General features: G+C 39.0%; 1 pseudogene across 1 annotated transcript; it reads left to right on the top strand.

Moving 5' to 3' along the window:
- The first annotated feature begins 670 nt into the window (after window positions 1-670).
- LOC309839594 (peptidyl-prolyl cis-trans isomerase FKBP1A-like) lies at window positions 671-993 on the top strand (annotated as a pseudogene). Its single transcript has one exon. The product of its transcript is annotated as a peptidyl-prolyl cis-trans isomerase FKBP1A-like (transcript).
- The last annotated feature ends 23512 nt before the right edge of the window (window positions 994-24505 follow it).

The raw sequence follows: 24505 nt of genomic DNA, 5'->3' as shown, positions 1-24505 counted from the left end.
ACAATTGTTTTCCTGGGGGTGTGAATCTGTTGAGGTATATCTATAGGTTTATTAAGTTTTGGTGGTGGAAGAGTGGTGACTGGACTGGGAATTCAACCACCACTTTTTGCCAGTAATTTGGAAATTATTATGCTATTTATGTATGGAGTCGTATCAGTAAAATTGGTGAAGTAGGCAGCTCCAAACTCCTATCCCCCTATAGAAATATTGAAAAATAAGTAGAAATAGTCAGAACTAACTTTGTCAGAACTCTGGAAAATAGTCAAATGTTTATAGTAACCAAGCAAATGTGGAATCAAGAAAAAGCCAACTTAAAAATTGTAGAAAAGCTTTATAGTGTTTTTATTCACCTTGCCTCACCCACCCCCAGATCAGCTGTAGTCTTGAAGATGGAAGCCCCTACTCCCAGTGTGAGACCCTGGTTCCTGGTTGCAGAGGGAGCAGACAAAATCTCATTTGCAAATTACTGTGTTAGTCTCTTCTAACCTGCCTGAAGACTACCTGAAAGAGTGATGCAAAGTGTTCGTATCTGTTTCGCTTAACTTGCAACTCAGAGTGGAAGAGCGGCAGGCATAATTTGAAAACATTGTAAGTGTGGATGAAAAATATGCAGTCGTCAAGGTCAAAAAATTACAGGCCAGCTCGCCCAGCGTCCGCAGCCGCCGCTGCTATGGGAGTGCAGGTGGAGACCATCTCCCCCAGAGATGGGCTTACCTTCCCGAAGTGCGGCCAGGCCTGCGTGGTGCGCTACAAGGGGATGCTTGAAGATGGAAAGAAATTCTATTCGTCCCAGGACAGAAACAAGCCCATTAAGTGTGTGCTGGGCAAGCAGGAGGTGATCCGAGGCTGGGAAGAAGGGGTTGACCAGATGAGCGTGGGTCAGAGAGCCAAGCTATCTCCCCAGACTATGCCTATGGTGCCACTGGGCACCCAAGCATCCTCCCACCAAATGCCACTCTCCTCTTTGGCAAGGAGCTTCTAAAACTGGAATGACAAGAATAGCCTCCTCCCTGAGCTCCCCATCCTTGGATGTGCCATGGAAGGATCTGGCGCCTCCAGATGTGTGCAGCGAGTCCATATGGAGCTTTTCCTGATGTTCCAGTACATTGTATAAACATCTTCCCTGACAATGTGTTCTGTCACCAGCTTTGCTCTTCCCCTTTATCTTCGTATGTGTGTTGACCTGAACAATACGCCATAAACCTCAAGTTACTCATTTTAGTTTGTTTTTGTTTTGAGGTGAAGATTGAGTTTCAGTCCTTTGGATATGGATTTCCAGTTAAGTATTAGTCAAATATTAACAACACAAGTCATGGGTTAACTTTAGAATAGGAATTGGTATGGGGGTGGTGCAAGAATCTGTATTTTATTTTATTTTTGGATGAAAGTTTTATCTATTATATATTAAAAATTCTTGCCACTGCGCTGCAAAGCCATAGCAGATATGAGGCGCTTTTGAGGACTGAATTATTCTCCAAGTTGAGAGATGTCCTTGGGTTGAATTAAAAGCCCTACCCAAAATTAAAGTGGGAAGGGGGAGAACCTTTGTCTCCACTGCCCCACCTCCACCCTCCCCTTAAACCCTCTGCCTTTTGAAAGCAGATCATTTTCACTGAGATGTTGGACTCTACAGGTGTCTATCCCCAGGCCAGCAGGGACCTCTGAAGCTTTCTTCACGGCCTGGCTTTTTCCATCCTGTGGTTTTTCTAATGGATATTCAGGATTTTTGTAATCTCATAGCTATCCAAGCTCCACTTTCTAAATTTTAAGAACTTTAATTGAAAGTTAAATTGGCGGTGTTGTTCTTAGACACTTAACACCCATGAAAGCCCAGTCATCATGACAAATCCTTGAGTGTTTTCTTAAGAAAATGATGTTGGTCATCACAGTTTCAGCATCTCCTGTTTTTTGTTGCTTAGCTCCCCCTGCTGATCTCACAGTTTCCTGGCTTCTCCTTCCCCCTTCTCACCCCTTTGCTGTCCTTTGTAGTGATTTGGTGAAAGAAATTGCTGCCTACCCCCCCCACACACACTACATATGAATTTCAAGTTTTATTATTGCAATAAAAGTGCTTTATGCTGGCTTTTCTCAAAAAAAAAAGGTCAAAAGATTACAGTTGAAGGTTGCAATTCAAGATGGAGATGTAGGAAAATCCTGAACTCACCATCTCACAGAGACACACTGAATTACAGCTATATATAGAACAATTTCCCCAGGAAAAAAATTAAAGGCTAGCAATGTGACCCCTTCACGCTGGGAAAATGAGAAAACAAACAAACACACACACACACACACACACACAAACACACAGTGAAACAGATAGGAAAGGCTGAGAAACAATCTTGCTGTAAACCCCACCTCTGGTGGGGCAACGTTCAATCAGGAGGGAACTCAAAACCCAGAGCTTCAACCCGAGGAGCATAGGGTTCATATCCCACATTGGGAACCACAACTTTTAAGACCCAGCTCCTGAGAGATGAGCCCCCAAAACATCTAACTTTGAAAACTCATGCCCATGAGACATGTTGCTGTGGCAAACTGAGAAAAGGCTCTTAAAGGGCTTGTGCACAGATTCACCTGCCCTAGGGTCCAGCGCAGATGCAGCATTTTGAAAAGTGCCCAGATGTATGTTAAGGAGACTCATTTGCTAATTTTAAAGTATTGGTCTGAGAAGCAGGAACATGCTGGGGTACTCTCCAGGGATGGAGACTGATGAACGTTATCTTTCTGTTCTCTCTTTGCCTTACTAAATCCAGCAGGCATCATCTTTTTATTTTCCTTTCCAATGAGTGCCATCTGTATGCTCCAGCTGGTGGACGCCATCTTCCATGTTCTCCCTCTGCCTTGCTAAAGCTGGCAGGTGCCATATAATTCTTTTTCTTTCCTTTTTCTTTCTTTTTCCCCTTTCTTTTCTTTTTTCTTTTATTGGTAGGTGCCACCTTGGCACTCCCATTCTGCCTTATTCCAGCCAGTGTGCACCATCTCCACACTCTCCCTCTACTCTGCTCCAGAGCACCAGTATCTCTCAGAGGAGAGTTTCTACAGGCATCTTGTGCCCTTGTTTTTACATCTGGTGACCTGGTTTTTGCAGCTGCCACCCAGGGAACACCCCTTGATTGCCTGGCTATGAAGCCCAGGGGAACATGTGTTCCTGGGTTCCATGGGACTGTAAAAATTGGAAGGACAGTTCTTGGCAGGCTACCACCCCCAGAGTACTATACAGAGAGCAGACTAAAACTTATACTCTAAGCCTTTCTGTGAAAGAGGTCTATTTACATGTTCAGGAGCTATGGCCTCAGGGGCAGGCTTCTGGTTTGGTACACTTATAAGGGCCTGTGGAGGTGCTCTTAGAGAATGGAGGCTGGTGGATATAATCTTTGTGCTTCCCTCTGCCTCACTTGCTGGTATCTTCCAGAAAGGAGCTTATACCCTAGTTTGGTGTCCTGATTTTTGTGGCTGCTGCCAGGTGACACCTCTACATCGCCTGGATCTGGTGTTTATGTGGCGTATAACTGTGGGTCTCACAGGACTGTAGCCAATTGCAAAAGTATTCTTAAACAGCTACGACCCCAGGGTACAGCAAGAGGTAAAAGCTCCAGGAGCTCAGTCTTATTGTGAAAGAAGCCTATTAGTTTACTGTCATAGCTGCAGCCCAAGGGTCATTTTTCTAATTAAGCACACATGTAAGGGTTGAATGTAAACCTTTCCTGAGACTTTGAAGGGAGGAACTATCTTCATGCTCTCCCTCTGCCTTACTCCAGAGGACCAGCATGTCTCAGAGGGGAGCACTTATATATGTCTGGTGCCCCAGTTTTTATGCCTGGTGCCCTGGTTTTTGTGACTTCTGCCCGAGGGATAACAGTTGATCACCTGGCTCTGGTGGCCATGGGGACTTGGTTTCCTGGGTCCCACAGGACTGTAACAATGAAAGAGACAGTTATTGTCAGGCTACCACACCCCAGCAACTGCACAGACAGCAGATTGAAACCCCCAAAGCCTTTCTGTGAAAGAGGCTTGTCCTGGAGCTACAGCCTTAGGAGCAGGCATCAGGTTTGGTACATACCTCGACTATGAGGGTGTTCTTAGGGAATGTAGGCCAGGGGACACCATCTTTGCACTCACCTTTAGCCTCACTGTAGCTCATTGGTATCTTTCAGAAAGGAGCATATACACATGCCTGGAACCCCAATTTTTGTGACATACTCAGGGTACATCTCTTGATTGCCTGGCTCTGGTGGCTAGTGAAACTTAGGCTTGCAGTCCCAAAGAACTCTATGTATATGAATTGTTTAAAAGCTGCAGCTTGAGGATCTGGTTTCCAGCCAGCCTGAATCTAGGTACGGACTGAGATCCTCCCCTTTGGGACATTGACAGGTCTTGGCATAGCCTCAACTACTGAAAGTCACTAAAAATAAAATATGTTGCTTGGAAAATCACAAAGGCTTGAGAGACTAACAAGAGCTAGGGCAAGGATGAGTGATATTTCATCTCCAATACAAGGCCAATCCTTCAAGTCTGGGATAGGTGGTTGTTTCATCAAATGCATAAATCAACACAGAGAGTCAAGCAAAATGAAGAAGCAGAGGGATATACTCCAAATGAAAGAACAAGATAAAATCTCAGAAAACCTTAAAGAAAGGAGATGAGTAATTTACCTGATAAAGAGTTCAAACTAATTGTCATAAAGTGCTCACCAAACTCAGGAGAAGAATGGATGAACATAGTGAGAACTTCAACAAAGAGATAAAATATATAAGAAAGTACCAAACAGAAGTCACACAGCTGAAGAATACAATAACTGAACTGAAAAATATACTACAGTGGTTCAATAGCAGACAGATGAAACAGAAAAAAGGTTCAGAAGACTGGGCAGTGGAAGTCATCCAATCATCAGAAAAAAAAAGAATGAAAAAGAGTAAAGATAGCTTAAGGGACTAATGGGACAACATCAAGTGGACCAACATTCACTTGATAGGAGTCCCAGAAGGAGGAGAGAGAGAGAAAGGGGCAGAAAACATATTTGAAGAAATAATGGCTGTAAACTTCCCTAACCTGGGGAATGAAACAGACATACAGATCCAGGAATCCCAGAAAGTTCCAAATAAGATGAACCCCCAAAACACACACCAAGACATACTATAATTAAAATGTCAAAAGTTAAAGACAAGGAGAGAATTTTAAAAGCACCAAGAGAGGGACAAATCTTATTACATAACAGAACCCCCACAAGAATATCATCAGATTTTTCAGCAGAAACTTCAGGTCAGAAGGAAGTGGCATGATATATTCAAAGTGCTGAAAGATAAAAACTTCAAATCAAGAATACTCTCCCCAACAAAGTTATCATTCAGAAATGAAAAAAATGGCCTTCCAAGACATTTTAAAAGGGATTAAAAGGGATTTAAAAGGGATTTCTTTAAGCTAAAAAGAAAAGGTGCAAATTAGTAACAAGAAAATATATGAAAGTATAAATCTCACTGGTAAAAGTTAATATATAGAAAAGGTAGTAAATTAATCACTTATAAAGCTCGTATGAAAGTTAAGAGACAAAAATAGTAAAATAACTGTAGTTAAAATAATTAGTTAAGGAATACACAAGATAAAAAGCTGTAAAATGTGACATCAAAATATAAAACTTGACTCACTCCCCACTGGGTCTGGAGGGGCTAGAGCATCAGTGTGAGTAGCTGTGAGCAGCTGAGGCTGCAGCAGTGCAATATTACAGCTGTACCATCTGTCAGAAGCAGAGCCAGCAGGGAGGGGGCTGCTGTGAGCAAAGAAGAGGGGTTGTTGTGAACTAAAGGCAGCTGAGACCCACCCACTGGCCAGCCATGGAAGCAGAGGTGACGCTGCCCTCAGAGCTGTGTGTCCACTGTGCATGTGGGGGGTAAAATGTAGAAATTTAGAATGTGTTTAAACTTAGTTGTGATCAATTTAAAATAGTCTGTTACAAATAGTTGTTATATGTAAATCTCATAGTAACCACAAAACAAAACCTATAGTAGATACATGAAAGATATAAAGGATCTGAGCATATCACTAAAGAAAGTCATCAAACCAAAAAGGAAGAGGGCAAGGGAAAAGAAAGGAATGCAGGAATTACAAAACAGCCAGAAAAAAAATGGTAATAAGCATATACCTATCAATAGTTGCATTAAATGTAAATGGACTACATTCTCCAATTCAAAGACATAGAGTAGCTAAATGGAGACCCATCCATATGCTGCCTGCAAGAGAGTCACCTCAGTGGTACAGATACTTACAGACTGAAATTGAAGGGATGGAAAAGATATTCAGCGCAAATGGAAATTAGAAGTATGCTGGGACAGCTATATTTATATCAGACAAAATATACTTTAAAACAAAGCATATAAAAAGACAAAGAAGGGCACTGCATAAAGATAAAGAGGTCAATCCAACAAGAGGATATAACATCTGGAAATATTTATGCACCAAACATAAGAGCACCTAAATACATAAAGCAAATATTAACAGAGTGAAAGAGAGTACTAGACAGCAATACAATAACATTAGGGGACTTTAATGCCCAACTTACATCAATGAATAGATCACTCACACAGAAAGCCATTAAGAAAACATTAACCTTAAACGACACATTAGATGGGATGAACTTAACAGACATACACAAAGCATTCCATTCAACAGCAGCAGAATATACATTCTTCTCAATTCCACATGAAGCATTCTCCAGCATAGATCATGTGTTAGGCCACAAAACAGATCTTAAAGTATTTAAGAATACTGAAATATATAAAGTGTCTTTTCAAACAACAGTGGTTTGAAACTAGAAATCAATTACAATAATAAAACTGGAAAATTCACAAATATATTAATCAACATGTTACTGAACAACCAATGGGTCAACAAGAAATCAAATGAGAAATCACAAGATACTGTGAGACAAATAAGAATGTAAATACAACTTATGGGATGCATCAAAAAGTTCCAACAGTCAGGTCCATAATAATAAATGCCTGTCTTAAGAAGTTTTAAAAATCTCAAATAAACAACCTAAGTTAGTACCTTAAAGAACTTGAAAAGAGAACAAATTGAACCCAAAGTTAGTAGAAAGGAGGAAATAACAAAGATCAGAGCAGAAATAAATGAAATAAAACTAAAAAGACAATAGGAAAAAAATCAATGAAACCATGGTTTGTTCTTTGAAAAGATAAAAGATATTCAAACCTTTAACTACATCACCAAGAAAAGGGGGAAAAGGTACTCAAAAAATAAAATCAGAAATGAAAGAGGAGACATTACAATTGATTCCACAGAAATAAAAAGGATCATAATGGACTACCATGAAAAATTATAAGGAAAAAAATTGGACAACCTGAGGAAAATGGATAAACTCCTAGAGACTTACAAATCACCAAGACTGAATTATGAAGAAACAGAAGATCTGAATAGACTGATTACTAGTAAGGGGATGGAATCAGTAACGAAAAACCTCCCCCAAAATGAAAGTCTACAACCAGGTTGCCTCACTGATGAGCTCTACCAAACAGTCAAAGAAGGATTAAACAAAACCTTCTCAAAATCTCCCAAAAAGTATAGAGGAGGGAACACTGCCAAACTCATTTTATGATGCCAGCATCACCCTGAAACAAAACCAGACAATGATACCACAGAAAATAAAATTACAGGCCAATATCTCTGATGACCATAGATTTTAAAAAATCCTCAACAATATATTAGCAAACTGATTTCAACCAATACATTAAAGGTATGATACACGACAATCAAGTGGGATTTATCTCAGGAATGCTAGGATGGTTCAACATCTGCAAATCAATCAGTGTGATACACCACATTAACAAACTGAAGAAGAAAAAGCATATGACCATCTCAACAGACGCAGAGAAAACTTCTGACAAAATTTAATATCCATTTATGCTAAAAAAAAACTTTCAACAAAATGGGTATAGAGAGATGTACTTCAACATAATAAAGGCCATATATGAAAAGCCCACAGCTCACATCATACACAATGGTGAAAAGCTGAAAGCTTTTCCTCTAAGATTAGAAACACGACAAAGATGCTAATTTTGCCACTTTTATTCAACATAACATTTGAAGTCCTAGTGAGGGCAATTAGGCAAGAAAAGATATAAAAGGTATACAAATTGGAAATCAAGGAGTAAAATTATCAGTACTTGGAGATAACATGATAATATTTGTATATAGAAAACACTAAAGATGCCACAAAAATCCCACTAGAATTGATACAGGAATTCAGTAAAGTTTCAGGATACAAAATCAATATTCAAAAATTTGTTATGTTTCTATACATTTATAAAAAACTATCAGGAAAAGTTAGATAACTCCATTTATAATTACACCAAAAAGAATAAAGTACCTAGGAATAAATTTAATGAAGGAGTTGAGAAATCTGCACACTGAAAACTTCAAGATATTGATAAAAGAAATTGAACAAGATGTTAATAAATGGAACAATAAATATGCTGTGGATTGGAAGAATTAATGTTGCTAAATTGTCCATATTACCCAAAACAATCCACAGATTCAACACAATTCATACCAAAATTCCAAATTCTACTTCATAAAAGTAGAACAAGCAATCTTAAAATTTCTATGGAACCACAGAAGACCCTAAATAGCCAAAGTAATTTAGAGAAAGAAGAACAAAGCTGGAGGCATCACATTTCTTGATTTCAAATTATCTTACAAAGTTATAGTAATCAAAATATTATGGTATTAGCATTAAAACAAACACATAGACAAGTGGAACATAATAGAGAGCCCAGAAACAAACCCACACACATATGGTCAATTAATCTATGACAAAGGAGCCAAGAATATACAATGGGGAATAACAGTTTCTTCAATAAATGTTGCTGGGGAAAGTGGACAGCCATATGCAAAAGAATGAAATTGGACCACTATCTTACACCATTCATGAAAATTAACTGAAAATGGGTTAAAGACGTGAATGTAAGACTTGAAGCCATAAAAATTCTAGAAGAAAACATAGGCTACAAACTCCTTGAAATCAGTCTTGGGAATCAGGTTTGGGGTTTGACATCAAAAACAAAAACAATAAAAACAAGAATAAACAAGTGGGACTAAACCAAACTAAAACTTTTCGGCACAGCAAAGGAAATCATCAACAAAATTAAAAAGCAAACTACTAAATAGGAGAAAATATTTGTAAATCATATATCTTATAAGGGGCTAATACAAATAAATAGCAAAACACAAAACAACAATAAAAACCCAAATTATCTGATTAAAAAATGGGCAGAGGACCTGAATAGACATTTCTTTCCAAAGAAGACATACAAAAGGCCGACAGGTACATGAGAAGATGCTCAACATTACTTATCATCAGAGGAATGCAAATCAAAACCACAATGAGACATCACCTCACACCTGTTGGAATGGCTGTCATTAAAATGACAACACATAAAAAGTGTTGGTGGAAAAAAACAGAAATATAGATCAAAGGAACAGGATAGAAAGCCCAGAGATAAACCCACACACATACAGACACCTTATTTTTGATAAAGTAGGCAAGAATATACAATGGAGAAAAGATAACCTCTTCAATAAGTGGTGCTGGGGAAACTGGACAGCTACATGTAAAAGAACGAAATTAGAACACTCCCTAACATCATACACAAAAATAAACTCAAAATGGATTAAAGACCTAAAAGTAAGGCCAGGCACTATAAAATCCTTAGAGGAAAACATGGGCAGACCACTTTATGACATAAATCACAGCAATATCCTTCTTGACCCACCTCCTAGAGAAATGGAAATAAAAACAAAAATAAACAAATGGGACCCAATGAAACTTAAAATCTTTGGAACAGCAAAAGAAACCATAAACAGGATGAAAAGACAACCCTCAGAATGGGAGAAAATATTTGTAAATGAAGCAACTGACAAAGGATTAATCTCCAAAATTTACAAGCAGCTCAAGCAGCTTGATATCAAAAAAAAAAAAACCAACCCAATCCAAAAATGGGCAGAAGACCTAAACAGACATTTCTCCAGAGAAGATATACAGATTGCCAATAATCACATGGAAGAATGCTCAACATCACTAATCATTAGAGAAATGCAAATCAAAACTACAATATGGTATCACCTCACACCAGTCAGAATGGCCATCATCAAAAAATCTAGAAACAATAAATGATGGAGAGGGTGTGGAGAAAGGGGAACCCTCTTGCACTGTTGGTGGGAATGTAAATTGATACAGCCACTATGGAGAACAGTATGAAAGTTCCATAAAAAACTAAAAATAGAGCTACCATATGACCCAGCAATCCCACTATTGGGTATATACCCTGAGAACACCATAATTCAAAAAGGGTCATGTGCCCCAATGTTCACTGCAGCACTATTTCCAATACCCAGGACATGGAAGCAACCTAAGTAAGTGTCCATCGACAGATGAATGGAGAAAGAAGATGTGGTACATATATACAATGGAATATTATTCAGCCATAAAAAGAAACGAAATTGGGTCATTTGTAGAGATGTGGCTGAATCTAGAGACTGTCGTACAGAGTGAAGTAATCAAAAAGAGAAAACCAAATATCATATATTAATGCATATATGTGGAACCTAGATAAATGGTCCAGATGAACTGGTTGGCAGGGCAGAAATTGAGAGACAGATGTAGAGAACAAAAGTATGGACACCAAGGGGGGACAGTGACAGGGGGAGGTGTGATTGTGTGATGAATTGGGAGATTGGGATTGACATATATACTCTAATATGTATAAAATGGATAACAAATAAGAACCTGCTGTATAAAAAAATAAATACAATTCAAAAATAAAAATAAATAAATATTTTTTTAAAAGAAAAGAAAAATAAAATAGAAATGCAAATCAAAACTACAATGAGGGGGTTTCCCTGGTGGTGCAGTGGTTGAGAGTCCACCTGCCGATGCAGGAGACATGGGTTTGTGCCCCAGTCTGGGAAGATCCCTCATGCCGCGTTGCGGCTGGGCCCATGAGCCATGGCCTCTGAGCCCGTGTGTCCAGAGCCTCTGCTCTGCAATGGGAGAGGCCACAACAGTGAGAGGCCTGTGTACCGCAAAAAACCAAAATAACCAAAAAAACACAAAAAACTACAATGAGGTATCACCTCACACCAGTCAGAATGGCCATCATTAAAAAATCTACAAACAATAAATGCTGGAGAGAGTGTGGAGTAAAGAGAACCCTCCTGCACTGTTGGTGAAAAGTAAATTGATACAACCACTATGGAGAACAGTAGGGAGGTTCCTTAAAAAGCTAAAAAAAAATTACCATACAGCACAGCAATCCCACTACTGGGCACATACACTGTGAAAACCATAATTCAAAAAGAGTCATATGCCACAATGTTTATTGCAGCTCTATTTAAAATTGCCAGGACATGGAAGCAACCTAAGTGTCCATTGACAGATGAATGGATAAAAAAAGATGTGGCACATATATACAATGGAATATTAGCCATAAAAAGAAATGAAATTGAGTTATTTGTAGTGAGGTGGATGGATCTAGCATCTGTCATACAGAGTGAAGTATGTCAGAAGGAGAAAAACAAATACCATATGCTAACACATATATATAGAATTAAAAAAAATGGTTCTGGAGAACCTAGGGTCAGGTCAGGAATAAAGATACAGATGTAGAGAATGGACTTGAGGACATGGGGCAGGGGAAGGGTAAACTGAGATGAAGTGAGAGAGTGGCATGGACTTATATATACTACAAAATGTAAAATAGATAGCTAGTGGGAAGCAGCTGCATAGCACACGGAGATCAGCTTGGTGCTTTGAGATCACCTAGAAAGGTGGGATGGGGAGGGCAGAAGGGAGACTCAAGAGGGAGGAGATAATATATATATATATATATATATATATATATATATATATATATAGCTATATATATAGCTATATATATATATATGTATAGCTGATTCACTTTGTTATAAAGCAGAAACTAACACACCATTGTAAAGCAATCATACTGCAATAAAGATGTTAAAAAAATTGTTAGTGAAGAAGGAATAAAAAGGAACTCTTGTTCATTGTTGGTGGAAATGTAAATTGGTGCAGCCACTGTGAAAGGCATCATGGAGGGTTCTCAGAATTAAAAATAGAACTACCATGTGAACAAGCCATTCTACGCCTGGGTATTTATTAAAAGGAAACAAAACCCTAACTTGAAAACATATATGCACCCTCATGTTCATTGTAGCACCATTTATAATAGTCAAGATATGGAAATAACCTAAGTGTCCATTGACAGATGAATGGATAAAGAAGATGTGATAGACACAGGTATAGCTAAAGATATGGATTATGAAATATTCAGCCATAAAAAGAATGAAATCTTGCCATTTGCAACAACATGGATGGACCTTTTGGGCATCACACTAAGTAAAATAAGCCACATAGAGAAGGAAAAAATACCATATAATCTCACTTATATGTGGAACCTAAAATTAAAAAAAAAAAAAAGCTTATGGATAAAGAGAAAAGATTGGCTGTTGCCAGATGTGTGCGCTGGCTGAAATGGGTGGATGAAGGGGGTCTAGAGGTACGAACTTCCAGTTATAATGTAAGTAAATCATGAGATGCAATGTGCAGCATGGTAATTATAGTTAATAACACTGTTCTGCTGTTCAAAAGTTGCTAGGAGAGTAAATATTAAAAGTTCTAAACACAGGGAGGGGGACCTTGAAGATGGCGGAAGAGTAAGACGCGGAGATCATCTTCCTCCCCACAGATACACCAGAAATACATCTACACGTGGAACAACTCCTACAGAACACCTACTGAACGCTGGCAGAAGACCTCAGACCTCCCAAAAGGCAAGAAATTCCCCACGTACCTGGGTAGGGCAAAAGAAAAAAAAGAAAAAACAGAGACAAAAGAATAGGGACGGCACCTGCACCAGTGGGAGGGAGCTGTGAAGGAGGAAAAGTTTCCACACACTAGGAAGCCCCTTCGCGGGCGGAGACTGCGGGGGGCGGAGGGCGGAACTTCGGAGCCGCGGAGGAGTGCACAGCAACGGGTGCGGAGGGCAAAGCGGGGAGATTCCCGCACAGAGGATCGGGGCCGACCGGCACTCACCAGCCCGAGAGCCTTGTCTGCTCACCCGCCGGGGCGGGCGGGGCTGCGAGCTGAGGCCGGAACGCAGAGAGAGGACTGGGGTTGGCGGCTTGAACATAGCCTGAAGGGGTTAGTGCACCACGGCTAGCTGGGAGGGAGTCCGGGGAAAAGTCTGCACCTGCCGAAGAGGCAGGAGACTTTTTCTTCCCTCTTTGTTTCCTGGTGCGTGAGGAGAGGGGTTTAAGAACGCTGCTTAAAGGAGCTCCAGAGACGGGCGCGAGCCGCGGCTAAACGCGCGAACCCCAGAGACGGGCGCGAGCCGCGGCTAAAAGAGCGGACCCCAGAGACGGGCGCGAGCCGCGGCTGAAAGCGCGGACCCCAGAGACGGGCGGGAGACGATAAGGCTGCTGCTGCCGCCACCGAGGGGCCTGTGTGCGAGCACAGGTCACTCTCCACACCCCTCTTCTGCGGAGCCTGTGCAGCCCGCCACTGCCAGGTTCCCAGGATCCAGGGACAACTTCCCCGGGAGAACGCACAGCGCGCCTCAGGCTGGTGCAAAGTCACGCCGGCCTTTGCCGCCGCAGGCCCGCCCCGCACGCCGTGCCCCTCCCGCCGCGCCGGCCTGAGTGCGCCAGAGACCCCGAATCAGCGGCTCTTTTAACCCCGCCCTGTCTGAGCAAAAAACAGACGCCCTCCAGCGACCTACACGCAGTGGCAGGGCCAAATCCAAAGGTGAGCCCCTGGAAGCTGTGAGAACAAAGAAGAGAAAGGGAAATCTCTCCCAGCAGCCCCAGAAGCAGCGGATTAAAGCTCCACAATTAACTTGATATACCCTGCATCTGTGGAATACCTGAATAGACAACCAATCATCCCAAATTAAGGAAGTGGACTTTAGGAGCAAGATCTATGATTTTTTTCCCTTTTCCTCTTTTTGTGAATGTATATGTGTATACTTCTGTGTGAGATCTTGTCTGTATAGTCTTGCTTCCACCATTTGTCCTAGGGTTCTATCCGTCCATGGTTTTTTTTAAAAAAATTTTTTTCTTAATAATCAATTTTAATAACGTTAATATACTTTACCTTCATTCATTCTTTCTTTCTTTCCTTCCTTCCTTCCCTCCTTTAGACAACGAATCATCCCAAATTGAGGAGGTGGCCTCTGACAGCAAGATTGATGATTTTTCCCCCTTTACCTCTTTTAGTGAGGGTGTATGTGTATGCTTCTGTGTAAGATTTTGTCTGTATAGCTTTGCTTCCAACATTTGTCCTAAGGTTCTATCCGTCCCTTTTTTTTTTCTAAATAAGAATTTTTTAATTCAATAATTTTATTATACTTTATTTTATTTTTACTGTATCTTCTTTCTTTCTGTCTTTTTTCCTTCTTTCCCTCCTTCCTTCCTTCCTCCCTCCCTCCTTTCTTTCCTTCTTTCCTTCTTTGCTTCTTTCTTTCTTTCTTCCTTCCTTCCTACCCTCCTTTCCTTCTTTCTTTCCTCATACTTTTACTAATTCCCTCTACTTTTTCTCCCTTTTATTCTGAGCCGTGTGGATGAAAAGCTCTTGGTGCTCCAGCCAGGAGTCAGGGCTCTGCCTCTGAGGTAGGAGAGCCAACTTCAGGACACTGGTCAACAAGAGACCTCCCAGCTCCACATAATATCAAACGGCGAAAATCTCCCAGAGTCCTCCATCTTAACACCAGCACCCAGCTTCACTCAACGACCAGCAAGCCACAGTGCTGGACAACCTATGCCAAACAACTAGCAAGACAGGAACACAACCCCACCCATTAGCAGAGAGGCTGCCTAAAATAATAATAAGGCCACAGACACCCCAAACACACCACCAGACGTGAACCTGCCCACTAGAGAGACAAGATCCAGCCTCATCCACCACAACACAGGCACTAGTCCCCTCCACCAGGAAACCTACACAACCCACTGAACCAACCTTAGCCACTGGGGACAGACATCAAAAACAGCAGGAACTACGAACCTGCAGCCTGCAAAAAGGAGACCCCAAACACAGTAAGATAAGCAAAATGAGAAGACAGGAAAACACACAGCAGATAAACAAGCAAGATAAAAATGCACCAGACCTAACAAATGAAGAGGAAATAGGCAGCTTACCTGAAAAAGAATTCAGAATAATGATAGTAAGGATGATCCGAAATCTTGGAGATAGAATGGACAATAGAATGGACAAAATGCAAGAATCAGTTAACAAGGACCTAGAAGAACTAAAGATGAAACAAGCAACGATGAACAACACAATAAATGAAATTAAAAGTACTCTAGATGGGATCAATAGCAGAATAACTGAGGCAGAAGAACGGATAAGTGACCTGGAAGATAAAATAGTGGAAATAACTACTGCAGAGCAGAATAAAGAAAAAAGAATGAAAAGAACTGAGGACAGTCTCAGAGACCTCTGGGACAACATTAAACGCACCAACATTCGAATTATAGGAGTTCCAGAAGAAGAAGAGAAAAAGAAAGGGACTGAGAAGATATTTGAAGAGATTATAGTTGAAAACTTCCCTAATATGGGAAAGGAAATAGTTAATCAAGTCCAGGAAGCGCAGAGAGTCCCATACAGGATAAATACAAGGAGAAATACTCCAAGACACATATTAATCAAACTGTCAAAAATTAAATACAAAGAAAGCATATTAAAAGCAGCAAGGGAAAAACAACAAATAACACATAAGGGAATCCCCATAAGGTTAACAGCTGATCTCTCAGCAGAAACCCTACAAGCCAGAAGGGAGTGGCAAGACATACTGAAAGTGATGAAGGAGAAAAACCTGCAGCCAAGACTACTCTACCCAGCAAGGATCTCATTCAGATTTGATGGGGAAATTAAAACCTTTACAGACAAGCAAAAGCTGAGAGAGTTCAGCACCACCAAACCAGCTTTACAACAAATGCTAAAGGATCTTCTCTAGGCAAGAAACACAAGAGAAGGAAAAGACCTATAATAACGAACCCAAAACAATTTAGAAAATGGGAATAGGAACATACATATCGAAAATTACCTTAAATGTAAATGGACTAAATGCTCCCACCAAAAGACACAGATTAGCTGAATGGATACAAAAACAAGACCCATATATATGCTGTCTACAAGAGACCCACTTCAGACCTAGAGACACATACAGACTGAAAGTAAGGGGATGGAAAAAGATATTCCATGCAAATGGAAACCAAAAGAAAGCTGGAGTAGCAATTCTCATATAAGACAAAATAGACTTTAAAATAAGAACTATTAAAAGAGCCAAAGAAGGACACTACATAATGATCAAGGGATCGATCCAAGAAGAAGATATAACAATTGTAAATATTTATGCACCCAACATAGGAGCACCTCAATACATAAGGCAAATACTAACAGCCATAAAAGGGGAAATCGACAGTAACACATTCATAGTAGGGGACTTAAACACTCCACTTTCACCTATGGACAAATCATCCAAAATGAAAATAAATAAGGAAACACAAGCTTTAAATGATACATTAAACAAGATGGACTTAATTGATATTTATAGGGCACTCCATCCAAAAACAACAGAATACACATTTTTCTCAAGTGCTCATGGAACATTCTCCAGGATAGATCATATCTTGGGTCACAAATCAAACCTTGGTAAGTTTAAGAAAATTGAAATTGTATCAAGTATCTTTTCTGACCACAATGCCATGAGACTAGATATCAATTACAGGAAAAGATCTGTAAAAAATACAAACACATGGAGGCTAAACAATACACTACTTAATAATGAAGTGATCACTGAAGAAATCAAAGAGGAAATCAAAAAATACCTAGAAACAAATGATAATGGAGACACAACGACCCAAAACTTGTGGGATGCAGCAAAAGCAGTTCTAAGGGGGAAGTTTATAGCAATACAAGCCCAACTTAAGAAGCAGGAAACATCTCGAATAAACAACCTAACCTTGCACCTCAAGCAATTAGAGAAAGAAGAACAAAAAAACCCCAAAGCTAGCAGAAGGAAAGAAATCATAAAAATCAGATCAGAAATAAATGAAAAAGAAATGAAGGAAACAATAGCAAAGATCAATAAAACTAAAAGCTGGTTCTTTGAGAAGATAAACAAAATAGATAAACCACTAGCCAGACTCATCAAGAAAGAAAGGGAGAAGACTCAAATCAATAGAATTAGAAATGAAAAAGGAGAGGTAACAACTGACACTGCAGAGATAAAAGAGATCATGAGAGATTACTACAAGCAACTCTATGCCAATAAAATGGACAATCTGGAAGAAATGGACAAATTCTTAGAAATGCACAACCTGCCAAGACTGAATCAGGAAGAAATAGAAAATATGAACAGACCAATCACAAGTACTGAAATTGAAACTGTGATTAAAAATCTTCCAACAAAGAAAAGCCCAGGACCAGATGGCTTCACAGGCGAATTCTATCAAACATTTAGAGAAGAGCTAACACCTATCCTTGTCAAAGTCTTCCAAAATATAGCAGAGGGAGGAACACTCCCAAACTCCTTCTATGAGGCCACCATCACCTTGATACCAAAACCAGACAAGGATGTCACAAAGAAAGAAAACTACAGGCCAATATCACTGATGAACATAGATGCAAAAATCCTCAACAAAATACTAGCAAACAGAATCCAGCAGCACATTAAAAGGATCATACACCATGATCAAGTGGGGTTTATTCCAGGAATGCAAGGATTCTTCAATATATGCAAATCTATCAATGTGGTAAACCATATTAACAAATTGAAGAAGAAAAACCACATGATCATCTCAATAGATGCAGAGAAAGCTTTTGACAAAATTCAACACCCATTTATGATAAAAACCCTGCAGAAAGTAGGCATAGAGGGAACTTTCCTCAACATAATAAAGGCCATATATGACAAGCCCATAGCAAACATCATCCTCAATGGTGAAAAACTGAAAGCATTTCCACTAAGATCAGGAACAAGACAAGGTTGTCCACTCTCACCACTCTTATTCAACATAGTTTTGGAAGTTTTAGCCACAGCAATCAGAGAAGAAAAGGAAATAAAAGGAATCCAAATCGGAAAAGAAGAAGTAAAGCTGTCACTGTTTGCAGATGACATGATCCTATACATAGAGAATACTAAAGATGCTACCAGAAAACTACTAGAACTAATCAATGAATTTGGTAAAGTGGCAGGATACAAAATTAATGCACAGAAATCTCTGGCATTCCTATATACTAATGATGAAAAATCTGAAAGTGAAATCAAGAAAACAGTCCCATTTACCATTGCAACAAAAAGAATAAAATATCTAGCAATAAACCTACCTAAGGAGACAAAAGACTTGTATGCAGAAAATTATAAGACACTGATGAAAGAAATTAAAGATGATATAAACAGATGGAGAGATATACCATGTTCTTGGATTGGAAGAATCAACATTGTGAAAATGACTCTACTACCCAAAGCAATCTATAGATTCAATGCAATCCCTATCAAACTACCACTGGCATTTTTCACAGAACTAGAACAAAAAATTTTGCAATTTGTATGGAAACACAAAAGACCCCGAATAGCCAAAGCAATCTTGAGAATGAAAAAAGGAACTGGAGGAATCAGGCTCCCTGACTTCGGACTATACTACAAAGCTACAGTTATCAAGACGGTATGGTACTGGCACAAAAACAGAAAGATAGATCAATGGAACAGGATAGAAAGCCCAGAGATAAACCCATGCACATATGGACACCTTATCTTTGATAAAGGTGGCAGGAATGTACACTGGAGAAAGGACAGCCTCTTCAATAAGTGGTGCTGGGAAAACTGGACAGTTACATGTAAAAGTATGAGGTTAGATCACTCCCTAACACCATACACAAAAATAAGCTCAAAATGGATTAAAGACCTAAATATAAGGCCAGAAACTATCAAACTCTTAGAGGAAAACATAGGCAGAACACTCTATGACATAAATCACAGCAAGATCCTTTCTGACCCACCTCCTAGAGTAATGGAAAGAAAAACAAAAATAAACAAATGGGACCTAATGAAACTTCAAAGCTTTTGCACAGCAAAGGAAACCATAAGCAAGACCAAAAGACAACCCTCAGAATGGGAGAAAATATTTGCAAATGAAGTAACCGACAAAGGATTAATCTCCAAAATTTACAAGCAGCTCATGCAGCTCAATAACAAAAAAACAAACAACCCAATCCAAAAATGGGCAGAAGACCTAAATAGACATTTCTCCAAAGAAGAAATACAGACTGCCAACAAATACATGAAAGAATGCTCAACATCATTAATCATTAGAGAAATGCAAATCAAAACTACAATGAGATATCATCTCACACCAGTCAGAATGGCCATCATCAAAAAATCTAGAAACAATAAATGCTGGAGAGGGTGTGGAGAAAAGGGAACACTCTTGCACTGCTGGTGGGAATGTGAATTGGTTCAGCCACTATGGAGAACAGTATGGAGGTTCCTTAAAAAGCTACAAATAGAAGTACCATATGACCCAGCAATCCCACTACTGGGCATATACCCTGAGAAAACCGAAATTCAAAAAGAGTCATGTACCAAAATGTTCATTGCAGCTCTATTTACAATAGCCCAGAGATGGAAACAACCTAAATGCCCATCATCGGCTGAATGGATAAAGAAGATGTGGCACATATATACAATGGAATATTACTCAGCCATAAAAAGAAACAAAATTGAGCTATTTGTAATGAGGTGAATAGACTTAGAGTCTGTCATACAGAGTGAAGTAAGTCAGAAAGAAAAAGACAAATACCGTATGCTAACACATATATATGGAATTTAAGAAAAAAAAATGTCATGAAGAACCTAGGGGTAAGGCAGGAATAAAGACGCAGACCTCCTAGAGAACGGACTTGAGGTTATGGGGAGGGGGAAGGGTGAGCTGTGACAGGGCGAGAGAGAGTCATGGGCATATACACACTAACAAACGTAGTAAGGTAGATAGCTAGTTGGAAGCAGCCACATGGCACAGGGAGATTGGCTTGGTGCTTTGTGACAGCCTGGAGGGGTGGGATAGGGAGGGTGGGAAGGAGGGAGACGCAAGAGGGAAGAGATATGGGAACATATGTATATGTATAACTGATTCACTTTGTTATAAAGCAGAAACTAACACACCCTTGTAAAGCAATTATACCCCAATAAAGATGTTAAAAAAAAAAGTTCTAAACACAGTAAAAAATCTGTAACTGTATGGTGGTGGATATTATAAGACACATTGTGATCATTTTGCAACATATACAGGTATGAAATCATTATGTTGTATACCTGAAACTAATATACTATTGTTTGTCAATTATACCTCAAATTAAAAAAAATACTATTGCTGAAACATATTATAGACTGCCTAAAGCCTTGAGGGGGACCTGGGGAAAGCATTTCTTTGGGAAATTTAGGCCACTGAAAATGTTTCTGTACTAGGGGGAATTTTCAAATCCTCATGAATGCCCAGGGCAGAATACATGCTCAGAACTGACCTGAGAAGACCCAAAGCCTTCACCTCTGGTTGATCTCTGGGCTCAGTGCAAGGAGAAAGGAAAGGTCAGGCAGAGTTGCATACAGCCAGGGAACTGCTAAAGGAGTGCCCAGTACAGAGTCAATTTGCAAAGACTGAGAGAAGTGTTTTACTTTTTATTTTTAGTTCTTGGAGTTCAAGGAAACCTCTGAAAACTCAAGCGAAACATAAGGTAAAGTAACAGAGACCAGAATGACCTTGCATAACATGGAATATAGTCTTTGCAAAAAAAATAGCTTGGAAAATTTACTAAACAGACAATAGCAGCATTCAACAATCGAAAACAGCAAACACTGGGTAAAGGGGAAAATTCTTATTTCCAGCTAGCAGATTATAATATGAAATTAAATAGGAGACTATCGTATATTCACTGGGAAAAATGGCCAGAAACCATCCTTAATGAAGTACAGAGATAGAATTTACTAGACAAAAGTTTTAAATCAACTGTCTTAAATATACTTAATGAGCTAAACAGCAACTATGAACAAAGAACTAAAAGGACCAGAGAGTTATGTATGAAAAAAAGAAAAATTTAAAAAATGACGTAGAAGCTGTTTAAAAAAGAACAAATTTCCAGAGATGAAGAATACAACTAAAAGGAAAAAATTCACTGGAGATGTTCATCAGCACATTTCAGGAGGCAGAAGAAAGAATCAGAGAACTTGAAGATAAATTTATTGATACTGAGAACCAGAAAGAAAAATAATGAAGAAAACTAAACAGAATTTAAGGGACCTGTGTGACTCTATCAAGCATATCAATGTACACATTATGGGAATACGAGATGAAGAAGAGAAAGAGAGTGGCAGAAAGAATATGTGTACAAGTGATGGCTGAAATTTACTGGCACTTGATGCAAGACATGAATCTACATATCCAAGAATTTTGACAAACTTTAAGAATGATGAACTCAAAGAGATCCACACTGAGACAAATTATAATCAAACTGTTGAAAGACAAAGATAAAAAGAATCTTGGAAGCAACAAGAGGTATGCAACATATCAGATACAGTGTTCTTAGTTAGATTAGCAACTAATATCTCATCAGAAACCAAAGAGGTAGGGACTTCCCTGGTGGTGCAGTGGATAAGAATCCACCTGCCAATGCAGGGGACATGGGTTCAATCCCTGGTGTTGGAAGATCCCACATGCTGCGGAGCAACAAAGCACGTGCACTGCAACTACTGAGCCTGCACTCTAGAGCCTGTGTGCCACAACTACTGAAGCTCACATGCCTAGAGCTCATGCTCCACAACAAGAGAAGCCACTTCAAGGAGAAGCACCTTGGTGCTTCTGTGCACCTTGGTGCTGTGCACCACAGCAAAGAGTAGACTCCACTCACTGCAACTAGAGAAAGCCCACACACAGCAATGAAGACCCAACACAGCCAAAAAAAACCCCCCAAAAAACCCCAAAGAGGTAGAAGATAGTAAGGTGATACATTTAAAGTGATGAAAGAAAAAAAAACCAGAAACTGTCAACAAAGAATTCTACATCAGGCAAAACTATCCTTCAAAAATGAAGGAGAAATTACAACATTCCAGATAAAGAAAATCTAAAGGAGTTTGTTTCCAGGAGACTGTCCTACAAGAAATGATAGAGTTTTCAAGCTTGAAATAAAAGGGCAGATAATAGTAAGTTGAAACCATATGAAGAAATAATGATATTCAGTAAAGGTACTACAATAGGTAAATGTAAAATCCAGTATTATTTCAATTTTGGCTTGTAACTGCACTTTTTATTTCCTGCATATTTAAAAGACAAATGCATAAAAATAATTATAAACCTAAGTCATTGGGCACACAATGTATAAAGACATAACTTGTGTCAACAACAATATGAAGAGGGGCATAGCTGTATAGAAGTAGAATTTTTGTATGCTATTAGAGCTAACCAGACATCAACTGTTATAGATTTAAAATATTAATTGTAATGTCTGTGGCAACCACTAACAACATACTTAAAAAAAAAGAGGAAGTGAGAAGTGAATCATAGTGATACAATATAAAAACTTAAACAAAAAGAAGGCAGTAATCGAGGAAATGCAGGACAAGAAGGTATAAGATACACAGAAAGAAAAAAAAGCTAAATGACAAAAGTAAGTACTTCCTTAGTAATTACTTTTAAATGCAAATGGACTAAACTATCTAATCAAAGGGCACAGACTAACATAATGGATAGAAAGTCATGATCTAGCTGTATGTTTACTACCAGAGATTCACTTTAGATCCCAAGAAAAGAATAGGCTGAAAGTGAATTAATGGAAGAAGTTTTATGTAAATAATGACTAAAATATAGCTGGAAAGGCTATAGTAGTATTAAATAAAATAGACTTTAAGTGAAAATACATTGCAAAAGACAAAGGACATTATATACAGATAAAGGACTCAATTCTCCAAGAAAATATAACAATTATAAACATATATGTACCAATAAAGAGCTCCATAATATATGAAGCAACCATAAACAAAATGGAAAGACAACTTACAGAATGGGAGAAAAAATTTACAAATGATGCAACTGATAAGGGATTAATTTCCAAAATACACAAAAAGCTCATACAGCTCAATATCAAAAAACATAAACAACCCAATCAAAAAATGGGCAAAAGATCTAAATAGACACTTCTCCAAAGAAAATATACAAATGGTCAAAAAGCACATGAAAAGATGCTCAACAGTGCTAATTATTAGAGAAATGCAAATCAAAACTACTATGAGGTATCATCTCACACCAGTCAGAATGGCCATCATCAAAAAGTCTACACACACTAAATTCTGGAGAAGGTGTGGAGAAAAGGGAACCCTTCTACACTGTGGGTGGAAATGTAAATTGGTACAATCACTATGGAGAACAGTGTAAGTTTCCTTAAAATACTAAAAATAGAGCTACCATATGATCCAGTAATCCCACTCCTGTGCATATATCCAGAGAAAAACATGGTTCAGAAGTATACATGCTCCGCAATGTTCATCACAGTGCTATTTACAATAGCCAAGACATGGAAGTAACCTAAATGTCCATCTACAGATAAATACATAAAGAAGATGTGGTATATATATATACAATGGAATATTACTCGGCCATGTAAAAGAATGAAATAATGTGATTTGAAGAAACATGGATAGACATACTAAGTGAAGTAATCCAGACAGAGAAAGGCAAACATCATATGAAATTGCGTATATGTGGAATCTAAAAAAAATGATACAAAGGAACTAATTTACAAACAGAAAGAGACTCACAGACCTAGAAAACAAACTTAAGGCTACCAAAGGGGAAATGATGGTGGAGGGAGGGATAAATTAGGATGTTGGTATTAACATATACACACTACTATATATAAAATAGATAACAAACATGTGCCTACTATATAGCACAGGGAACTATACTCAATATTTTGTAGTAACCTATAATAGGAAATAATTTGAAAAGGAATGTGTATATGAATATATATATATATATCACTGAAATACTGTGTTGTACACCTGAAACTAACATGATATTGTAAATCAACTATACTTCAATAAAAACATATTTAAATATTATAGATATCACCTCACACCAATCAGAATTGCCATCATGAAAAAGTCTACAAACAGGACTTCCCTGGTGGTGCAGTGGTTGAGAGTCTGCCTGCCGATGCAGGGGACATGGGTTCGTGCCCCGGTCCAGGAAGATCCCACATGCTGCAGAGCGGCTAGGCCCATGAGCCATGGACACTGGCCCTGCGCGTCCAGAGCCTGTGCTCCGCAACGGGAGAGGCCACAAGAGTGAGAGGCCCGCATACTGCAAAAAAAAAAAGTCTACAAACAATAAATTCTGGAGAGGGTGTGGAGAAAAGGGCACCCTCCTA

This window comes from Grampus griseus (genome assembly GCF_964374135.1).
Source record: "Grampus griseus genome assembly, chromosome: X".
Classification (NCBI taxonomy): Eukaryota; Metazoa; Chordata; class Mammalia; order Artiodactyla; family Delphinidae; genus Grampus; species Grampus griseus.
This window is presented reverse-complemented; position numbering and strand designations above follow the sequence as displayed.